Here is a 21,637-nt window from a genome sequence, read left to right on the forward strand (position 1 = left end):
GAGCCAGAAAAAATTATGCTTCACAGAGAATAACTCCTCCCTCCTGCTGCCCCTTCCCCCGACTGAAGTCAGTACACAAGTGCAGGCCTATAGAATGTTGCCAAGCAATGGTGATATCATCATTCCATGATGTCACAATTAGCAACTGCATTCTCTAGGGCTGCAGCTGCTGGCTGGAATCAGTTGGGGGCAGCAGGAGGAGGGATTTATTCTTTCTGAAGCATAATTTTTTTTTCTGGCTCCTAATCTAGCAAATTAGCAATTCCTGCTTCTGGTCTGCGTACAAAACAATGCCCACCCATGTGGGCCTCATAGTCCACACTCCAGAAATCCAGTAAGTCAATAATTAAGTGCTGTAACTTAAAATTTCATTGTATTCTTATATCAAGTGAAATATTTCATCTCACTGTAAGGTTTGGACATCTAACCATTATTATGTTATTCTATGAAATTACACTGTTGAAAAGTTGAACACCGTTTTTTGTAAGGGTGTATTATACATCTTATCAATTAGTTATCCAAGTCAGTGCTGGTGAATAATGTCTGTACCAGTTTGATACTTGACATTTCTGTATACCCCCATTCTGTAGCTTCATTATACAGTATGTATATCAGCTCTAAAAATTATTCTACCGTTAAATGTATACTTGCTGTCTATATGCAATGCATATACATGCCCACATGAACCAAGCAGAATCTCCAGAACAACTGTTATTGTCAAGGAAACAAGTTGAGTGCGAAGACACTCCTCATATACCTTTCCCTTTTCACTTAATTAATGAATTAATTAAGATTTATTAATTTGGCATGAAATGTTTATTGTGGCTAAGACGCTCCACTGCGAGTTGAGATTGGATGGATTCACAATATTTTTTTTGCCTCAAAAGAATTTATATAAAGTAGTAGACTAAAGTAGTATACCTGAAGGAAAATCACAAGGTGTGGCTATGTTGCAGATTACATTGCATGGATAATTTGGAAATACACCTTAAATGGGGAAAGGTGTATGTGGACACATTTGTGTGTACACTCGACTCTGAGTTTTCTGCATACTGTAAGTGGATGATTTTTTTCTGTCAAATTACATAAGAAAAAATTGTAATCAAAGGCTATGTAATCAAATGTGGGCCTATTTCTATGTCGCAATCAAAAGCACAAGCAGCTGCTACAAATTCCTCACCACATGCACATACATTTGCCCGATGAAAGCTGTGAGATGCCCACTTTTAGTGTTCTTGTGCACTGTAATATCAATTGGAATTTCCTTATACGTCACCATCGAAACTTGAAGCAGCCCTATGGGAGGGGATGTTTCTCTGTGAGACTCTGGCCTCTTATGCCATCAGCTGTGGATCTGTAAATGCAGTTTCTTGCATTGACATATCTGTGAGACTCCCATAACACGCCCACTGAATGGGCCAAATATATGTGCATTTCAAACTACCGATCAGTCACCACAAACCAGGAACACCAATCACTTTTCCACAACATTTTTGATATTATTGGCCCAGTCACAACAGAACCTTGTGTAACACAGTGTTGTAGAGGTTTTCAGAATTACTCATGAATGAGAACCTGCAAATAATCAGTGATCTACATAAACATGGGCATTGCATGCTGATTACAAGTTACCCAAAATCATTTTAACCATATCAATTTCTTCAGATAAAAAAATGAGGATCTATTTATCAGTGATAGAATGAAGACAGATGTCCTCATTCTAATCATTCTTACATAATGTAACCTTTATTAAATACAAGATTGGTTACATTTCATGAAATAGTTCATCACATTCTGGATTGTACCCTTAATGCATATCACATACTGACTTTGATCCCTGTATATTGCAGAAGCACATTTCCTATATTCACAAACCATAAACCTCCAAATAAGATGCAATTCATTTTCCTCTTAACATTTTTATGCTGTTTGAATTATTTTTATTATAATAAATGTTATAATTTAGCAAAAATCTGCAGCAATGCAAATAACAACATGAAGACACCAAAAACATGTTTGTTTAATCTATGATATCATTATGTATACTGTACAGTCTTTATAAGCAATATAACAATATGAATGTATAAATAAAATATATGGCTGTAATAGTCAATCTTGCTGAATTACAAGGTAGTAACATAAATTAAAGAAACATAGGTTCCAGACCTGTATGATTATTAGAACAAGATTTTGTTTGTTGATTGATGATATCGATAATTGGAGATTAGCAGCAGCTGAGAAACAAACTATAAAAGGAAGGCCAGTGAATCAATCAGTTCCAAAAAGTATTTTTCCTTAGGAAGCTCACTACCTGTGTGAGTGAAACACATTGGAACTGATACACCTAAATAGATCAAGACCTTTCTACACCACCACCTGCAATAGTTCCCTATTAGATCGAGGGCATAAAAAGAATATGACACCAGGACACCCTGCTGAAACACAAAAAATGAAGAAACCACAACTGGAAGCAACCACATGCTGGTAGGGAGCACCTGAAAGCAAGCCATACTCAACCATAAAGATATGCAGAATTCACAACCATAAAGATATGCAGAATTAACTATATGACACATATATGAAAATGGATCAGGCAATTAATATCAGAGGTCTGAGCATACCACATAGAGAAAAACTCAGGGCCAAATGCTATAGCCTGTGATTTGTGGGAGCCTACGTGATTACAGAGAGATAGTCATTAGATTTAAATCTAGTGACTATCTCACCTGAATCGTACTGGCTCTTGCAAATTGTGAATTTTTTCGTTTGGCAATGAATTTCATTTAACATTACTCCAACGGTAAAATCAAGACATTTTCTTCAATCCAATGTTGCGAGACTCCACTAAAAGTAGAAAATACATCAAAGTTTGATTCATTTTAGGAAACAGACACAAGTGCATCTACAAATATGTGCATCAGAATTTCTTTACACTGCTTTATATGTTATATTTGGGAAAGTAGTGCAAGTGATTATCACCTTAAATTGATCAATTGATTCTATATTGCATATTCTATGTCCATCAGTTTATTTTTTAATCTTAATGGATTATTGTATTTATTGGGTTAAAGCTGTCTAGTTCTTGTAGATATTAAACAAATGTTTGATAATTGTTAGCAGAAAAAGGTGGCTCTACCAAGTACAAGTTGGCAAGGGGTTGAATAGTTATGCAAGTGGCTTTTTTCAGTTTCAATTTAAAAAAATCTGCAGATAAATATTGAACTCTGAAAATGCTATCTGTACCAATATGTGTAAGTGTCATTTGTAATAGACAAATCTGTTGATTTATGAGAAATCTAAACACTTTTGTATACATTATACATATGACAATTCCTTTTTCCCTAATATGCTTTTCCTTCTCTTACTTAGACTAATATCTACTCCATCTCCCTGTAATGGGACCGAACCCTCGGTCTCTACCAACCTGATGCTTATTTCTGTGTTAATATACCATGTATTTCTCCCAAAATGTCTTACACTGTAAGTCTCTGTTTTCTTGTTTTGCTCATTTCTTTATGTACTTTGTGCCATATAAATAAAAGGATTAATAATAATAATTTTATATATATATATATATATATATATATATATATATATATAAACAGAATGGCCGGCACTCTCTCCTTAAAAGTCTCAGTGCCCCGGTGCCTCCCAATTAGGTCTTTCAACCAAATACACAATGCAGAAATGGTGGCATTCACGGGTCTTGCAGTCAAAAGGAAAAACGGACACAGTGGTCTCAAACTTAGATCAACGTTTCATTAATTTAATAACGTCATCAGGATCCTGATGACGTTATTAAATTAACGAAACGTTGATCTAAGTTTGAGACCACTGTGTCCGTTTTTCCCTTTGACTGCAAGACCCGTGAGTGCCACCATTTCTGCATTGTATATATATATATATAATATATAGCAGTGCCGTAACTAGGTGTGGGCGGATGGGGCATTGCACACAGCGCAGTTGGACTGTGGGCGCAGCATGTGCATCCACACTGATTGCTCCTCACCAGCTGCAGTGCTGGCCACTGTAGCGTAGTGTAATATTAGTAGTGCTGCGCCCGGCACCTTCCCTGCCAGAGACAGCGCTGCTAATATACATTACATTACAGTCACTGCAGGCAGCGGCGCAGTGCTGGGCTGTCTGTAAATGTAGACTCTCTCCCCATGATCAGTCCACCTCTGCTCAGTCCACCCCCCTCCTCCTGCTCTTCTCAGCGCTGTGCACACACTTCCGGGTACTGGAGATGACTCATCTCATAGACGGCTGCTGCTGCCTTCACAGGAGTGAAGTCTCTCTCTCCTCCTCTCCCTCCCCTCGTGCAGATTCCATGCTTATCATGTAGGTACTGTACAGTATGTGTTTATTACTGTTTTGGGCAGTAAACTAAATAACATTAAGATAGACTGGCCTTGTGGTTGCTCATCCTGGACTATGTCTCAGTGATTTTTAAAAAAATCACTGTGTAAAATACAGTGTAAATATTTTGTATAAAAAACCCTTCAAAAACTGCACATACATTAATCTAATGTGTTTGTATGTGTGTGTGTGTGTGTGTGTGTGTGTGTGTGTGTATGTATATATATATATATATATATATGGAGTACTACTGTCTGTGACTATCGGATGCTGCCGCGCTCTGTAATGTGACTGATGGACGCTACCGTGCTGTGTAATGTGGCCGACGGATGCTGCCGTGCTGTGTAATGTGGCCGACGGATGCTACCGTGCTGTATAATGTGGCCGATGGACGCTATCGTGCTGTGTAATGTGGCCGACGGATGCTGGCGTGCTGTGTAATGTGGCCGATGGATGCTACCGTGCTGTGTAATGTGGCCGGCGGACACTGCCGGGCTGTGTAATGTGACTGACGGACGTTACAGTGCTGTGTAATGTGATTGACCGAAGCTATCGCACTGTGTATTGCGACTAACACCACCGTTCTGCGTAACGTGACTAATGGACGCCACCAGGCTGCATAAGGTGACTAATGGACACTACCATGTTGCATAGCGTGACTAATGGATGCTACCGTGTGGTGTAATGTGACTAACGTGAGGAGTGATGTGAGTAACAGACCCTACTGTGCGGTGTAGTGTGAGTAACGGGCGCTACCATACGGAGTTATGTGACTAATGAATGCTCCATGAAGTCACATCCCTATTTTTTGATGCCCGTAACTAGCGTTGTGTAATGGGGCGCGGGTGGACGAGAGGTAAAATTCATTTTAAAACATGGGGGGCGGCACCGATGCTGTTTCTTGCACAAAGCGCTAAAATGTCTAGTTACGGCACTAATATGTATATATAAATTCCACTCACGGCGGCACTCCAAATAAAGAGACAGTAATGCACTGCTATTAAGCTTTATAGCAGTGCATTACTGTCTCTTTATTTGGAGTGCCGCCGTGAGTGGAATTTGTGATTTGTTACCTGAGAGCAGCAAGATTGGAGGGCACCCAGCACCTTACATTACATGGGAACTAAGCGATCGAGTGCTGGTATCTCATTTCTGTATATATATATATATATATATATATATATATGAAGTGGTGGGAGTATGGCGCCACAAGTATAAGTGTGTAGGCCGAGTATACAGTTTAAAAATAACCAGAGGTGTAGACACTCCTTTAGGAGTAAAAGGCGTCAGCTGACCCCAAATTAAAAGCAGGGATAAGCTGCCTGTTAGTTTAAAGTGTAAAAGGGGGGGTAGGGGTACTAGCGACTATCAATGTCTACACTTAAAGGATAAATATATGAAGAATGATAAAATACGTATTTCTAAAAGGGGTATTTATTGTAAAACAGATAATTTAATAAAAGATATTTGAGAATAAAAAATGGGCGTGAAAATAAAAGGGTGGGTTTAATCAATTAAGACATAAATTCAGGCTGACTAGCATATAAAAACACATCTGGAACAATAAAAACATAAAAATATATTTGAGATAAGAGAAAGGTGCTTATCTTTAAAATGGAAGGTCACTTGAGGTACACCCAACGCGTTTCGTCCATCTGACTTCATCAAGGGGTAAAGGGCTACTGAGCAATGATTCTATTTATAGCCAAGGTAATTAGCAAGGTAACCATGACATCACTTCCTTCTAGGACTACTTGGTAATACAGTTGAATACAACATTATAAAATTCAGATAAAAACAAATGTCAGGGGTAGATGTTACATAGATAGTTTCACCAAGCTGAATCTGATATAAAAACGAGTAACAGAGCTTGCAGTAAAGGAAAAATAAGTCGGGGGGCGCATTTAGCATCACTTCCGCCCCGCTTCCTGTGTCCGCGTTTGAACACTGCGCATGCGCACGGTGCCCGCTTCCGGAATAAGCGTCCATGTTCAGGCGCAATGCTGCCCCACTTCCGGCTTGTTCTTTCTGTTAGGCATGCCACACTTCCTGTTGCGGCGGGGCGCACATATCACAGATATGATGCCTTATGTGTGTGAATTCGTTTTTGTTTTGTTGTTACCTAGGTAACCTTAGTATTTTGACTTGTCCCTCCCTGCGGGCGCCTTCCGATGACGTCGCCCGCTATACGGAAGCAGCTGCACAGTTTGTGATAGCAGCGGTCAGCGTGGCGTTCTGATCGGAGGGCAGGAGCGCAGGTGAGGTAAGTCAATTTGATTGTTTATGTGGGGAAGGTTCTGTGAGGGTATATAATGTTTGTCATTACTGTGTTGTACATCCCTGACGACGGGCGGATGCCCGAAACAATTGTAGGATGTCACTTCAATAAAGAAATCCGTTTGAACAGTCTCCTGAGTGCCGCCTGTTCTCCTATCTATCTATATATATATATATATATATATATATACATATAGGTGTCCGCACTCACATCTAATTGTAGATCATCTCAGGGGTGCTCCATAAGGTAATGCTGGAGGTTTTACCAATAATATAAATGTAAAAAGTTCATGGATTGGACAGAGGGCACTCACCATCCAATAAATATTTTCAATCTTTTATTCAGACATCAGTGTCAGTAAATATATGTCGATGTTTTGACCCTATAGGGTCATTCTCAAGACAGCCACATGAGGCATCCTCACAGCATGCAAGTTGTAGGACATTTTTCGGGTTTTGTGTTTTATTTTTGGAATCGGTTCCGCGGTAATGTTTTGGATTCAGACGCGTTTTGGCAAAACCTCCCTTAAGAATTTTTGTCTGATTCAGGTGCGTTTTGGATTCGGGTGTTTTAAAAAAAAAAAACCCTCAAAAACAGCTTAAATCATAGAATATGGGGGTAATTTTGATCCTATAGTATTATTAACCTCAATCACCATAATTTCCACTCATTTCCAGTCTATTCTGAACTCTGAACACCTCACACCTCACAATATTGTTTTTAGGCCAAAAGGTTGCACCGAGGTCACTGGATGACTAAGCTAAGCTACCCAAGTGGTCAGCACAAACACCAGGCCCATCTACTAGTGGCACTGCAGTGTCAGACAGGAGGGCAGATATCAAAAAAAGGCCCCTAACAGCACATGATGCAAAGACGAAAAAAAGGTGCAATGAGGTTGCTGTAGGCCTAAGCTAATCGACACAACCATCTGGCCCATCTAGTAGTCTCACGCAGTGGCTGAATGTCAAGAGTGGGCCGCAATTGTTCGGTCCACTGACAGCATCTCCAGCATGCTCCAGTCACTTTAAAAAAAATATGCAATTGGTGGACTTATACGGCAGTACCCCAGGACTAATACAGCAGTACCCCTGGACTCATACAGCAGTGTCACACAGGATGGCACTTTTCAAAAACTAGGCCCCAAACAGCACCTCATGCAAAGATGTCAAAGAGGTGTAATGAGGTAACTGTATGACTAAGCCAAGCGACACAAGTAATTCCAACTGGAATTATATGTCCAAATCACTGTAATTATTTGGCAAGATCACTGTAATTAATAATTATAAATCACTGATATTAATTGGTAAAATCACTGTAATGCTACGTCCAAATCACTGGAATTAATTGCCAAAATCTCGCTATCGCCTGCCTAGTGAAGTGGAATCTAGATTGGATTTGGTACTGGGGACACAATAATTGTCTAAATCCCACTGCACTAATGGCGGATAACGGGCGCACGTCTAACAGCGCACTGATTATACTGAGCACTGATTATACTGATCACTGATTATACTGAGCACTGATTACTCTGAGCACTGATTACACTGAGCACTGATTACACTGATTACTGATTATACTGAGCACTGATTATACTGAGCACTGATGATACTACGGAGAACTGACACTAAGCAGCACGATGCAGCACAAGACACGGTACTAGTATTAGTGAGCAACACAAAAGCCCTCTGGAATTGTCACCCCTCAGATACCACTGTGACTGGAATGATGATGACCTATGCACAGTGACAGGACACTACCACAGCACCCTACAGCAGCAAGATGCAGCACAAGACACTGGACTATTAGTAATGTACTGTAGTACACTGTAGTATACTGAGCAGTATAGAGGTGGAGGCATTGTTCAAAAGGGCCAAACCCAGGAAAGCTCCAGGTCCTGGCGGAGTGTCACCATCTGCCCTAAGAGCATGTGCGGGTCAGCTCACCCCCATATTCACCAAGATCTTCAACAAATCACTGGAGCTACAGAAAGTCACTTCCTGCCTCAAAAGGTCTACTATCGTCCCGGTCCCCAAGAAACCCTCTTTCACGAACCTGAACGACTACAGGCCGATAGCACTGACGTCTGTGGTCATGAAAACGTTTGAGCGTCTGGTTTTGAATCACCTGAAAACTGTGACTGGCCCCCAACTGGACCCCCTGCAGTTTGCCTATCGATCGAATCGGTGTGTCGAAGATACAGTCAACCTGGGCCTGCACTACATTCTACAGCACCTAGACATTCCCGGTACCTACGCGAGGGTCCTGTTTGTCGATTTCAGCTTAGCTTTCAATACAATCGTCCCCAGCATCCTTCACCCCAAATTACTTTGCCTAGGGGTCCCAGAAGCTACCTGTTCCTGGATAGAAGACTTCCTGACAGATAGGACACAGGTGGTGAAAGCGGGGGAATTCACCTCTCAAGCGCAGTCCATTAGTACAGGGGCCCCTCAGGGCTGTGTCCTCTCACCCCTGCTCTTCTCCCTGTTCACAAATGACTGTACCTCAGAAGCGCAATTAGTAAAGATCATCAAATTCGCCGATTACACCACCGTCATCAGCCTCATCAAGGACGGGGATGAATCGGCCTATAGACGGGAAGTAGACTGGTTGGCCCACTGGTGCATCTACAACAACCTTGAGCTCAACCCCCTCAAAACTGTCGAGATGAAAGTGGACTTCAGGAAGAAGTCATCTAGTGCACCTCCGTTAACGATTACTGACAGTGTGGTATCGCTAGTGGACTCCTTCAAGTTTCTAGGGACCACAATCTCCCGGGACCTTAAATGGGGATCCAACGCTAATGCCACTGTTGGGAAAGCGCAGCAGAGGTTGTTCTTCCTCAGGCAACTAAGGAAGTTCAACATCCCACAGAAACTTCTGCTCCTCTTCTACTCCGCGATTGTGGAGTCGGTACTGTGCTCCTCGATACTCATATGGTACAGCTCCGCAGCGTGAGGTACAGAAGCAGGCTCCAAAGGGTGGTCAGAACGGCAGAGAAGATCATCGGGGCGACCTTCTCTCAGTCCAGGACCTGTACCTGTCCAGAGCTAAAAAGCGGGCAATGAAGATAGTAAAAGACCAGCTACGCCCCGGCCACAGCATGTTTAACTTGCTTCCTTCAGGCAGGTGTTACAGGGCCATCCCCGCCAGCTCCACCAGAAGCCTCAAAAGTTTCTTTCCCCAAGCGGTCCGCCTGCTGAACTCCTGAACATTGACTGACTAGACGTACATGTAATTAACTTGTGTCCCTATGGTATACCTATCTGTGTGACTTTACTTGCCCCCCCACCTGCTTATCTGTTATCTACTTGGCTGTTGTATAGCAAACCGAAGACAAATTCCTAGTATATGCAAGTATACCTGGCCAATAAAGCTGATTCTGATTCTGAGCACTACACAATGCAGCACAAGACAATGGGCAGTGATACTGAGCACTGATGAGGATACTAGAAATGACACTGGGCAGCGAGAACAGCACTGGACTATTGTACTGTAATATACTGGTCACCACAATGCAGCAGCAAAACAATGAGCACTGATGAGGATACTAGAACTGACACTGGGCAGCAAGAACAGCACTGGACTATTGTACTCTAGCAATATACTGGTCACCACAATGCAGCAGCAAGACAATGAGCACTGATGGGGATACTAGAACCGACACTGGGCAGCGAGAACAGCACTGGAAAACTGTTCTGTAGTATACTGGTCACCACAATGCAGCACAGATAATGAGCACTGATGAGGATACTAGAACTGACACTGGGCAGCGAGAACAGCACTGGACTATTGTATTGTAGTATACTGGTCACCACAATGCAGCACAGATAATGAGCACTGATAGTGAGCTGATATTGAGCTGATATTGAGCTTTCCACTCAGAGAACGTAGCCACGTCCTCTTGCTGTCTCGACAATGCACGAGTGAAAATGGCGGCGACGCGCGGCTCTTTATATGGAATCCGAATCTCACGAGAATCCGACAGCGGGATGATGACGTTTTCCCCCATTCGGGTTTACCAAGTAAGGCGGGAAGAACCGAGGCTGCCTCGGACCCGTGTAAACACGTGAAGTTCGGGGGGGTTCGGATCTTGGAGCGGAGAACCGAACCCGCTTATCTCTAATATATATATATATATATATATATATATTACATTCTTGAATATGTATGGGCTTGATATGGTGATGCAAATAGTAAGAAGTGTAAGGCAGTCATATAAGCAGAGTTTATAATAAATAAAAAAAACTCTTTGCATGTTTTTTTATATATATACACATGTGATTAATGTTAATATTTCACATATTACCATTGTCATGTATGTCAATTTTGTTTTTGATATGTGATCTATACATGTATCAATAAAGAAAATTGTTTAAAAACAATAATAATAAAAACAGAAAATTGTTTAAAAACAATAATAATAAAAACAAAGAACTTTCATTCATACCTATTTACTAGAGAAATTATGGACAAATGACAGAGAAGTATAGTGAATTGGTGATGTCACCAACAAGAATAAAAGACCTCTACAGTCAATATGTTAAAGCTTAACTGTATAAATTGGTCTTTTCCATGGTGTTCATTCTGAAAGGTTTAACATTATCTCTCACAAGTGCTCTAATAAATGTGCATTGCACTTATTTGCATAATTACCTGATTTAATTGTCTTTTGACTCTAGTCTTCATATGATATAGATAAACAAGTCTTGCAGCTTAGAACCTTGTCAGAAGTGATTATTAGTAGAAAACAAAAGGAAATACCTCAGGGAAGCATCACTGACCTAGCTTAATTTCCTTTAACTTAATATATCACATTTAAATTGTTTAAATAACTTAACGGTAATCCCATTCAATCTAGTGTTTGAATAAATTAGGACAATATCAAGTCTATATAACAGTCAAGGTCCTGCACAATTAAAATAAAAAGGCACTCTTCTGTTTTTGTATTTTTAAATCACAACATTGCATAAAAGTAATTAATATAAAATTATAGGACATGCTAAATGTATATTAAAATATATGTGCACACCTTTTACATGCCCAAGAATGAAACTGTTTGAATTTCTATCACTCAGCACTTTAAACTAGAAGTTTTAGATCAGAAACATGCCTCAGGGTAGTGCCTGTAGTAATCTCCACTGAGTCCTTGCTGATTGTCTAAGAAGAGATAATGAAAAACTAAATTATTTCCCAGCATGCTTGGATAATGTCGGCAGACCAAATATTTATTGCTTTAGGAAATATAGCTTTTATTTATATAACGCTCACCATTTCTGTAATAACTATTTAAGAAATAGTAATGATGTGTAAATAATATATCAGATACTCAGCAAGACCTGATTTTACATTTAATTTTCATTTAACCGTTTATTAGTGACAACTTCTCCCCCATGGTGGTGCTTATACCTCAGAATAAATATACCATATATATCTTGTAATTCATTTTAAAAGGAATATTTTTAAGTTTTTTTTATTTGTTTGCAATACACATTTAAAAGGCAAATGCATAAGTATTTCTGCTAAAAGAGCCATTGAACTTTATATATCTATATATGGATGGATTTTGAAAAGGTTTTCACAATTTTAACATTTGTCGAGGAAGGTTTAGGTGTTTAAAACATTATTCTATGACAAAGTGAACCAAGCAGTGTCAATTTTTGTGATGCAAGTCAGTAAGACAAGAATGGTAAGGCTCTACAGTGCCAAACAAATGGAAAGTGTGGAACTGCAATAGCTTTCTTCAGTTTTTTGCATTAGAGCTATAGGTGGGATGTACCTAATATAATGGCTGTTGGGATCCCGACACTGGAATCAAGACAACAAGTAAAATGCCAGTGGTCAGAATACTGAGGCCCGCCTCTCCCTGGTATTCCCACTCGGGTGCTGAATCCACACCACCAGTCAAGAGAGAATAGAATCCTTCACGAGCAAAGTTCGCCACCGGACCTGAAAAGTGATGAGTGTAGCTAGCCCGTGAGGGGGATCTCTCTGCTTGATGCCAGCATTATGACTGGCAGGATGCCGCTGTTGGGATCCTGACAGCTGGCATCCCATCAGCCGCAGTAATGTATCCAACCCCTATAGGCAGTCCAGATACCTGTATTCAAGGGAGTTGCTACCGTGGGTGCTAGGAATGCTGTTGCTATGGAGCCCACAGCATGTCTGAGACCTGCCTCCATAAAGCACCCTGCTCACCACAGGGGACAGAATAATAATGATGGTGAGAGAAAGAAGTGACTATTGCATTGGCTGCACCATACAGCAATGTTCTGATAACATACAGCTGAACCCTCCTACTCCTGGTTACTCCCACTATGTAAATATAGAAGTGGGGGTTACACAGACTACTGCTGGGAGCAACATTTAGGGAAAGATTCAAATGTTATCGCCCCCTATCTCCCCCTATTTCACCTACATAGAAGTAGGAAGGGTCGAATTCAACACAGCATCCAACTTTTCTGGATTTAAGGAGATCAGTACCTGAAATTATACATCTCAGGAAGGGTACAGCAGGAACCTCAAAGGTGCACTTGGATAGTTTACTATAGAGACGGTTACTGCTAAGTCAACTGAGAACTTCCCTTACTTGCCCGTGGTTAGGAATAAGATCTTTGGACAATATGAGTATATCATCAACTGACATTATTTTTAACAAAAGAAAACAAACAGCGCCAAAGAAAGAGGATAAAGGATGAATGAAGCCTTTTATATATATTTTGACATGGCTTAAGTTTCAGGAACTGACAATATATTTATGATCCCATGGAGAGGTTTTCTCTGGGATCAGATCTATGGGACAGTCCCATTTTCAGTGAGAGTGTATAACATCAGCAGCTTTTTCACTAAAGACATCAGAAAACTCTTTGTAGGGATCCAGCAACTCTGGTTCAGACTTGATATCAGAAGATCTGAGAAGAACAATACCTTGTAAACAGGTCTGAAAGCAGGATGGACTCCAACTTGCCAACTGAAATGTGGACCAGTCAATTCAAGAGTTGTGGAGTTGAAGCCAGGGTAACCCCAATATGATGTCATGGGTAGCTCTGGGTATCACTAGGAACTCAATCTGCTCACTGTGGAGGATACCAATGCACAAAGTCACAGGAAAAGTTTTATGAGAAACTGTTCCTTCAGAGATGTGACTTCCATCCACTACTGTGGGAGAGAGAGAGGTTAAACTGGCAGTCTGAGTTCTTGGATGATGGCAAAGGACAGAAAGTTACCCACAGCACCCAAGTCAACTAGGGCAGACAAATACTTGGAATCCTGAGCAAATTCCAGGGTAGCAGGCATAATACAATCAGGATGTGGAGAAGCTTTCTTCAAGACACCTAAGATGACTTCCCCATTACAAGTTAGGCATTGCAATTTCCCAGATGGATCGAGCAGGAGTTTAGGAAATAACCTGGAGCAGCACAGCACAAACACAATCTTTCCCAATTTGATTTTGGGATATAAATCACCCGGCGCATACATATACATATATATGCACAAAGTTTTCATCCTAGGCCCCTGAAGTTTGGTTTGCCATATTCGCAGTTTTTGCGTGCTATTAGGATCTGTAGTGATCATGAGCAGGCAGAGATCCAGATTGATGATATGATTCGCAAATTTAACAGTAGAGGGTATGATATGGATCTACTGTTGAAGGCGAAAATACGAGCATTGGGCTGTAGTAGATAGTCTTTGTTAAAATCTAGAAAGGATAGACAAAAGTTGAATAGGATTCCTTGGGTTAATCACTACAGTACTGCTAGTGGAGTGATTATTAATTCGGCAAAGAAATTGTGGCCTATTGTTGCTATCGATCAAGACCTTAATCTGGGTAATACCTCTATTATGCCATGTTATACACGTGGGCGTAATATTAGGGATTGGGTAATGAAGACCGACATTACTTGTCTTCAAACACAGCAGAGCGTACAAAGTAGCTTTATGACACTTAAAAAAGGATGTTTCAGGTGTCTCAATTGTGTGACATGCAGTGCATTGATGGTGGGTACATTTTTTACTCATCCGCATAGTGGTAAAAAGTATGAGATCAGACACAGGGTTACATGTATAACGAAATTTATAATATATATATGATTGTATGCCCTTGTGGTAAAAATTATGTAGGAAAGACTGACCGCACTCTTAGAGAGCGTATGGCCAATCACAAATTGCCCATTCGGAATGCATTAACCTCCGGAAGCAGTGACCAACCTGTGGCACGTCACTTTTTAAGTGCTGGCCACAGCTTGGCATCACTTAAGTATATTATAATTGATCATGAACCTGCTAAACTTAGAGGCGGGGATCGGTCTCTACGTCTCCTACAGAAAGAAGCACGTTGGATCCATGAGTTAGGAACACTTTCACCTAGAGGCCTTAATAAAACTCTTGGTCTACATTGCTTTTTGTAAATCATTATGAATATGTCTACATCACATTGACTATTATTGTGGATTTTCGGTATATATGTGGAGTTTAGATGTGCTCTAGTTGGTCGTATCTTGACTCCTGTGTTAGAGTGATTTATCCTATCATGTATTGTGTATCTATGTTCAGGCGTTTTATGCCAATTATGTTTCTCATAAGTGGTTGTTGCCAAGTGCTTTTGACACAGGTTCTGTTATGTCTCATTATTTTTAAATGTATTGTTTCTTTTTTGTTTACAGTGGTAGCTATGGAGACGCGGGGACGGGAGCGGACATCATTAGCGAGCGCCAGCCCTCTGACATCACACGCCGGGTCTAACATAGGCCTCTGTGGGATAGTGAGGAGAGCGGACGTCATCAGTGGGCGCCCGCCCACCAGAGCCGCGCTCCAAGCAACACTCGTGGTGGGGATTCTATTTAAGGTATGGTTTTTAATTGTTTGTCTTACCTGATGACGGAGTGGTAATAAAGTTCTCCGAAACGTTGTATATTCTGCCTTAAACGTATTCTACATCTGAGTGCCGCCGTACCTGGGAGTATGCTGTGGGCCTATTTGGGCACCTAGGAGGGCACCGGAGCCATTGCATCTATTATTGGGAGTGCTGCCCTAATTGCAGATATATATATATATATATATATATATATATAAAAGAAATGCACTATGTTTTTGAACTTTGGTTTAGTTTTACAAGTAAAAACATTTATTTCACAATTCATAAAAACAATATTATTTGATTCATTAAATGAGCAGAAGTATAAAAGCATACAATTTGTGCCTTAAGCTGTAACGGTAAAAACCAGTGTACGTTTTTACTAATAAGTGCGCTGCACCTTCTGCTTATAAAAGAAAAGTCTGTACATTTAGAAGTTCCTTTCTGCTGATAAAAGGATTTGTTCCTGCAGTATTAAATAGAGTTTCTAACTTGTGTGCACATTTGGTAAAGTGCCAGCGCTCTCATTGGGTACCATGTTGCTCCTTACAGGTGGTGGAGGAGTGCTGTCCTGCTGCAAGCTGGCCCTCTTCAAAAGCTCCAAGGTGGGTGTTTCACAGGCAGGGCATGGAAGGGCCAGTGGTGTGGCTGTGCTGCTGCTCACTCTCAATGCAGAGATTCCCTGAACTGCTGCTGCTGAATCCTGTTAGCCGGAAATGTGGTCTGGTCCTGCAATCTTCTTGCCCAAAGCAACCTGTCTTTCTCCCAGCTGTGCGGGCATCAGTTCGGTACCTGTGGTCTATGCAGTGGCTACTTCCTGTTTGCGGGTAGCCGTTGCTGCGATAGGTTGTGGGCTGCAGTCATGTCCAAAGTGGGTGTGCCAATGCATTTCTTCCATTCAGGGCTATGTCAAGGCATAGACCACGACCACCATTTTATTTTTTGGGGGTCCCCACTTTCTGAGTAATTCCAGCCCAGGGCTGACTAGTTTTGGTGCTGGTTAATGTTATGGCAGGAGTACCCCACACAGAGTGTCCTCCTGCTATGGTATTGGCCCACTGACTGGTTCAGCCTGTTCAGTCTGGTGCTGATTTTTTTAGGGGAACCCATTACCATTTACACTACCTATTTTCCATTGCCAGATCAGGCTCAAAGGTGCAGGGCTGGTTATTATGTTTTTACATGTTTTTATAGTCAAAGCAACCATTATTAAAATCTCCTGTCCCCATACTCCAGCCAGTATTCACCCCTCCCCCCAACCACATTAACAATAAACAAACAAAAAATGCCACTTCAGGTTAGACACAGATTAGAGTTCTGCTGAAAATTGGAAAAGTGTGTAGACTGGATTGGATGTAGAATCTGCGAGCAGGTCTGCAGTAGGATTGTATAAATAATGTGATCTGGAGTATGATCTGCTGATTGGACAACTGGGTTCCCAGCTTAACACCCATTGCTTTGCCTCTTGAGTTCCTTTACCAGCTCTCCCTATTACAACAACACTATTGTACATACACTATAAAGTATTCATGTGCAATAGGGTTTTTTAGAAACAAATGTGCATACTAAGTAGCAAATAATTGCTCAACTCTGCCAACATCTGCATTGCTTAGAATCAGGCCAAGTGTGTACAGAAGTCCTGGTTGCAAGGGTTCCCTTTTGCAAAACAAGCTAACACTTGCTCTATTGGCATTTTTATAATGGGTGCAATGTGTGCAGTGCACACATGCCAGGAGGGCCCACACAGCATACACTGCACCCATGTTTTATTACTTTCCTTCCTGGAGTCTCACGTCAGTGCTGCGGTTGTGGCAAAAAAAATCACTGCCAAATTAGCATGCACAGCAGTGGTTAGTCTACGGAACATGGCAGGCACCATATTTTTGGAGACCTATACATGCACAGTAGGCTCTGACACAATACCACAGCCGACTGTACCGTGGAGAGGAGGGGCCCTCCTGGAATCTGCACAAGGGCCCCTTCCTCTGTTAAAATGCCTCTAACTTGATGCCAATGTTGCTAACTGGAAAACCATTAAAGAAGATTGAAGTAGACGAAAAAGCCATGGGCTAATGGAGTTCTCTTTACTAAAAGTGTCTGTGGGGAGTCTTTTTCCAGAGTACATTTGTCTCACACCCTGCCTTGAGCATTAAACCCAGGCCTCCTTACTTAGCCACCACTGTATTTGCACCTCCAGTCTGTTACACCATGCTCTTAATTTGGTGTATACATTAGGACTTCACCATCCACAGTTCCATCTCTGCACACTGTCACTGTACAGTGGGAGGTAGAACACAAAAAGAACACTGAACACATAAAGACATCAAAGTCTAGGATACAGTACGAGGATTTTGCCACAGTCTGTTTGGGCTGAGCATTGTTCCCAGATTGGGCTAAAAAGTTTGGTAATCAACTGGTGTTTCATTCCAAAGGTTTCTGTTGAGGTTGGGCGGTCAAGTTATTCCTCAGCAAACTCTTCAGACTGTTTTCTTGATGGATCTCAATTTTTTTACAGGGTAATATTGGAGTCTTTCCCAAGATGTTGCCGCAAAGATGGAACCACACAATTCTCTAGTATGTCAGTGTATGCTGTAGAGTTACAATTTTCCATCACTGGAAAAAAGGAGCTCAGTCCAACCATGAAAACAGCCATAGATGAGATATTACTAATGATCATAAGTTGCTATAATGATCATAAGTTGCTATACAAGTGAGCTACCCCCTTGTAATAGAGTGTATCTATGTTTCTCTAAAAATAAATGTATAACCTACAATCAGAGATCATAGAGGTAATAGATTGAATAAGCATTTTATTATTTGACAATAAATATTATTTGTCTTCTCAAAGACACATGCTATCTTCAATACATTTCAAGAAATCCTTAAAATAATTTTTTAGAACACAAAGAAATAATTAAAAAAGACTATAAATTGTGTTTTGAAACACTTTCTCCAAAACCAATATAGGAATATCTTGGAACTAAAGATTACAGAAATTTAATTATAGCATGCCACCAACAGAATTCGAAAGGCCAAATTTCTGGATAAAATTTGAAATAGCTAAGCCTGGAAGGTCTTATCAAGTATATTTAAATTGACATTTAAATATCCCATGTAATTATCATCTCTAGGGAGAATTTTAAGTTTAGTATTTTTGGTGATGCATATGAGAACCTTATTACTTGTAATATGAGTAATTTTAAAGTTTTTTCCATTAATTTTTGATGTTATTTCAGTGTCAATATTTCCCTTCCAGTCATGGACCCCCAATTAGTGCACTGCATCCCCTCACATGGCTCGCTTTGCTCGCAATACTTCAAGCAAGGTGCCTCGCTCCTCTCTGCTTCACTCGCCACAGGTTACGATTCTGAATTTTAATCCACGTGAATGGTATAGTATGAAAAATACCTAAAAATGGAAGAAATCCCCAAAACATATGCTGTGTCAACCATTGTCATGTCGATTATTTAAACCTGTCGACCTTTTGACCATGTCAACCATATGTATGTCAACCATTTGGTGTTGACCATATGCACGTTGATCATTTGGTGTCGACCTATTGCTTGTCAACCTTTTAACTGTCGAGCTAATTCCGGATACCCCTTACATTTACATTCATTGTGTTGACTTGCAAGCTACCTTTTTATGTAAGACTCAACAATTTTAGATTGGAAAACATTTTCTGTTATATATGCTTCTTAATAAAATATTGCCATATAGGGAACATATTTCATAGAAGATAAAATGGACTATATAAAGGTAATTTTTATGGAGAAAATCTAACAGTCTAAACTAGAATTTAAATTAGAAATTTAAGTTAGCTTAGTTTTGTCTACATTGTTTATAGTATTTACATACCTCCAATTTTTATACTAATTACATCCGATACAAAAAATGTCAATATAGATAAACTTTATATGCTGTACATTTTTATTAATATATACTACTCTGCTTAAATAATAGGCCGATATATCTGTATTATGATGCAGAAATATACATTTTCTAAGTGTAGTATATGATTTTTTTTTAAAGGCTACAAAAGTCTCTTGATATCTTTAACAATGAAGCATAAATTAATATTTTGGTTTATCAATTCTCTTAGAAAATTATTATTAACATGCTTTGTAATTTTATTATTTTGTGCTTCATTATTATCTGTATTTTTTTTAATAAATCACATTGTTTTAGACAGATAAATTCAATTAAAAACATTGCAAACAGTGTATGTGTATTATAATTGTAATCACAGTCCTAGTTTATCAACACAGAGCAGCGAGTTGACTAACAATCAGTTTTAATTGGACAAGAGGGTTTTAAATAAACTTGTATGATACTATTTATTACACAATTACCTCTGATGAAATCATATGTGCCTTGATGAAACACATCAGGATAAATCAAAAGCATTCATTTTAAATTGTCGTATAAAAAAAACATTCAGATGCAACTGTTATTGTTTTCCTAAAATTGTAGAAAAATAATTCATAAAAGTTCAAGGAGGTTGATTAAATTTAGGACTGGTATGAAATACAGTTTAGCTAAACATTATTCTTAAAAGGCATTAACTGACTTTTTAAAAATTATTTAACTGTGTAATATATTTAAATTCTTTTATTAATATTTAATTTTGCTAGGACCTACAAAGCAAGTTATAAATAGTGCAACTGGCTGTGGTTGTAAAATTGAGTTTTATTATGGGGTAAGATTATAACTGGTATTTTCTAATATTCACTAATTTGTTGTTTTAACTTTGGAAAAATTGTAATAGAGAGACACTGAGAAAAAAGGGGGACCAATGGATAGAGCAAGAGGGGAAAAGGGATATTTTATGTCACTGGCGCATTTTGCACTATCACTCACAACAACATTTAGAAAATGTAGTAGCTATTGTTGTACCAAATACGCAATGCAGTTGTATCACCACTGCTTTTCTGTCCACAGCCGCAAATGTCATCATTATTATCAACACTTGAACCTGGCCTGTGCTGGACACAAGACATCCATCAGAAACAGACTTCCCTTTGCTGTACATGTACCATAGAATAGAACTGAACTTAGTTAAATGCCCGTGACACTCCAATTACAATCTCATGAGACAAATCTCTTGCATGGAACCGCAACTTTGTCATCCTGTTGCTGCCCATAAATGCACAATACACAGACAGATTTTGCCAAGATGTCCTATTTTAACTATACAAAAAATATTCTGTAGCAATGCGCTATTAACTGTTTTTTTCATGCAGCACAATACATCAATTGCTCTCTACATACATTTTTACTATATAAATAAATAAATGTATCAATGTGCAATACCAGAAAGAAAAAAAATAATCACTCTTTGTTTAAAAGTTCCAAAATGAAGGACCTTAAACAGTAAGGTCAGGTACAATGTTCAAAAGGAAACTTGTTTGCATGCTCCAACGATCCTTATATCCAAAGTATGATCTTTAGCTCTCTCCTCCACAATTTATGCCCACAGGGTTAGAAGCATGTCACATGAAAAGAGAAGGAACAAAAAACAATAGTGCACACACCTTTTTGATAAAGAGTTGAAAATTTAATAAAAATGCACTCACAAACAGATCAGTATTAAAGTATGTAACAAAAAGATGTTCTGGTTAGAGAATATGCCATACTCATTGACCAGTCCTTTAGGTTGGATAATCAGGGTCCCGGACACCCTCCGTCTCATGCAGGGTCCAGAGTCGGCAATGTCTCATTCCACAATCAGACCCTATAGAAATGCCACAACGCTTGCTAAGGACTGGTCCCCTTCCACACTGAGGGTTAAATGTATGATACTGGTACATATCATGCAGGCATGTCTCTTCCAGCTTTGCCTCTTCACTAAAGCAAAGCATGAAGTACTTCTCAGCTGCCGGAGAGGTGGAGTGAAAACTTCCCCTTCTGGCAATGCCTATCAGCTGAGGCACATTGTCTCACCTGAGATCTCCCATGCAGCTCGGAGCTGGCAGCCACCACAGCCAGGGACAGAGCTGTCCCTACTGTGTGTATGGGCAATGACATCTGCCACTGTCAAAATTGAAAGCTGCAGGTATTGGAATGGTCAGTGCTACTGACCATTCCTACATTGCTCTGCATAATGGCATGATATATTTTTTAGATCAGTGCCAATATAGACAGGGCAC

At 40.0% G+C, this 21,637-nt stretch overlaps 1 long non-coding RNA gene across 1 annotated transcript; it reads left to right on the top strand.

Moving 5' to 3' along the window:
* Positions 1-197: 197 nt before the first annotated feature.
* On the top strand, positions 198-20,613 carry LOC134929104 (uncharacterized). The gene is made up of 5 exons (XR_010178288.1): positions 198-334; positions 15,298-15,479; positions 16,041-16,093; positions 18,725-18,846; positions 20,430-20,613. It is a non-coding gene; the product is annotated as an uncharacterized LOC134929104 (long non-coding RNA).
* The last annotated feature ends 1,024 nt before the right edge of the window (positions 20,614-21,637 follow it).

Source organism: Pseudophryne corroboree, chromosome 5 (assembly GCF_028390025.1).
Source record: "Pseudophryne corroboree isolate aPseCor3 chromosome 5, aPseCor3.hap2, whole genome shotgun sequence".
NCBI classification, from domain to species: domain Eukaryota; kingdom Metazoa; phylum Chordata; class Amphibia; order Anura; family Myobatrachidae; genus Pseudophryne; species Pseudophryne corroboree.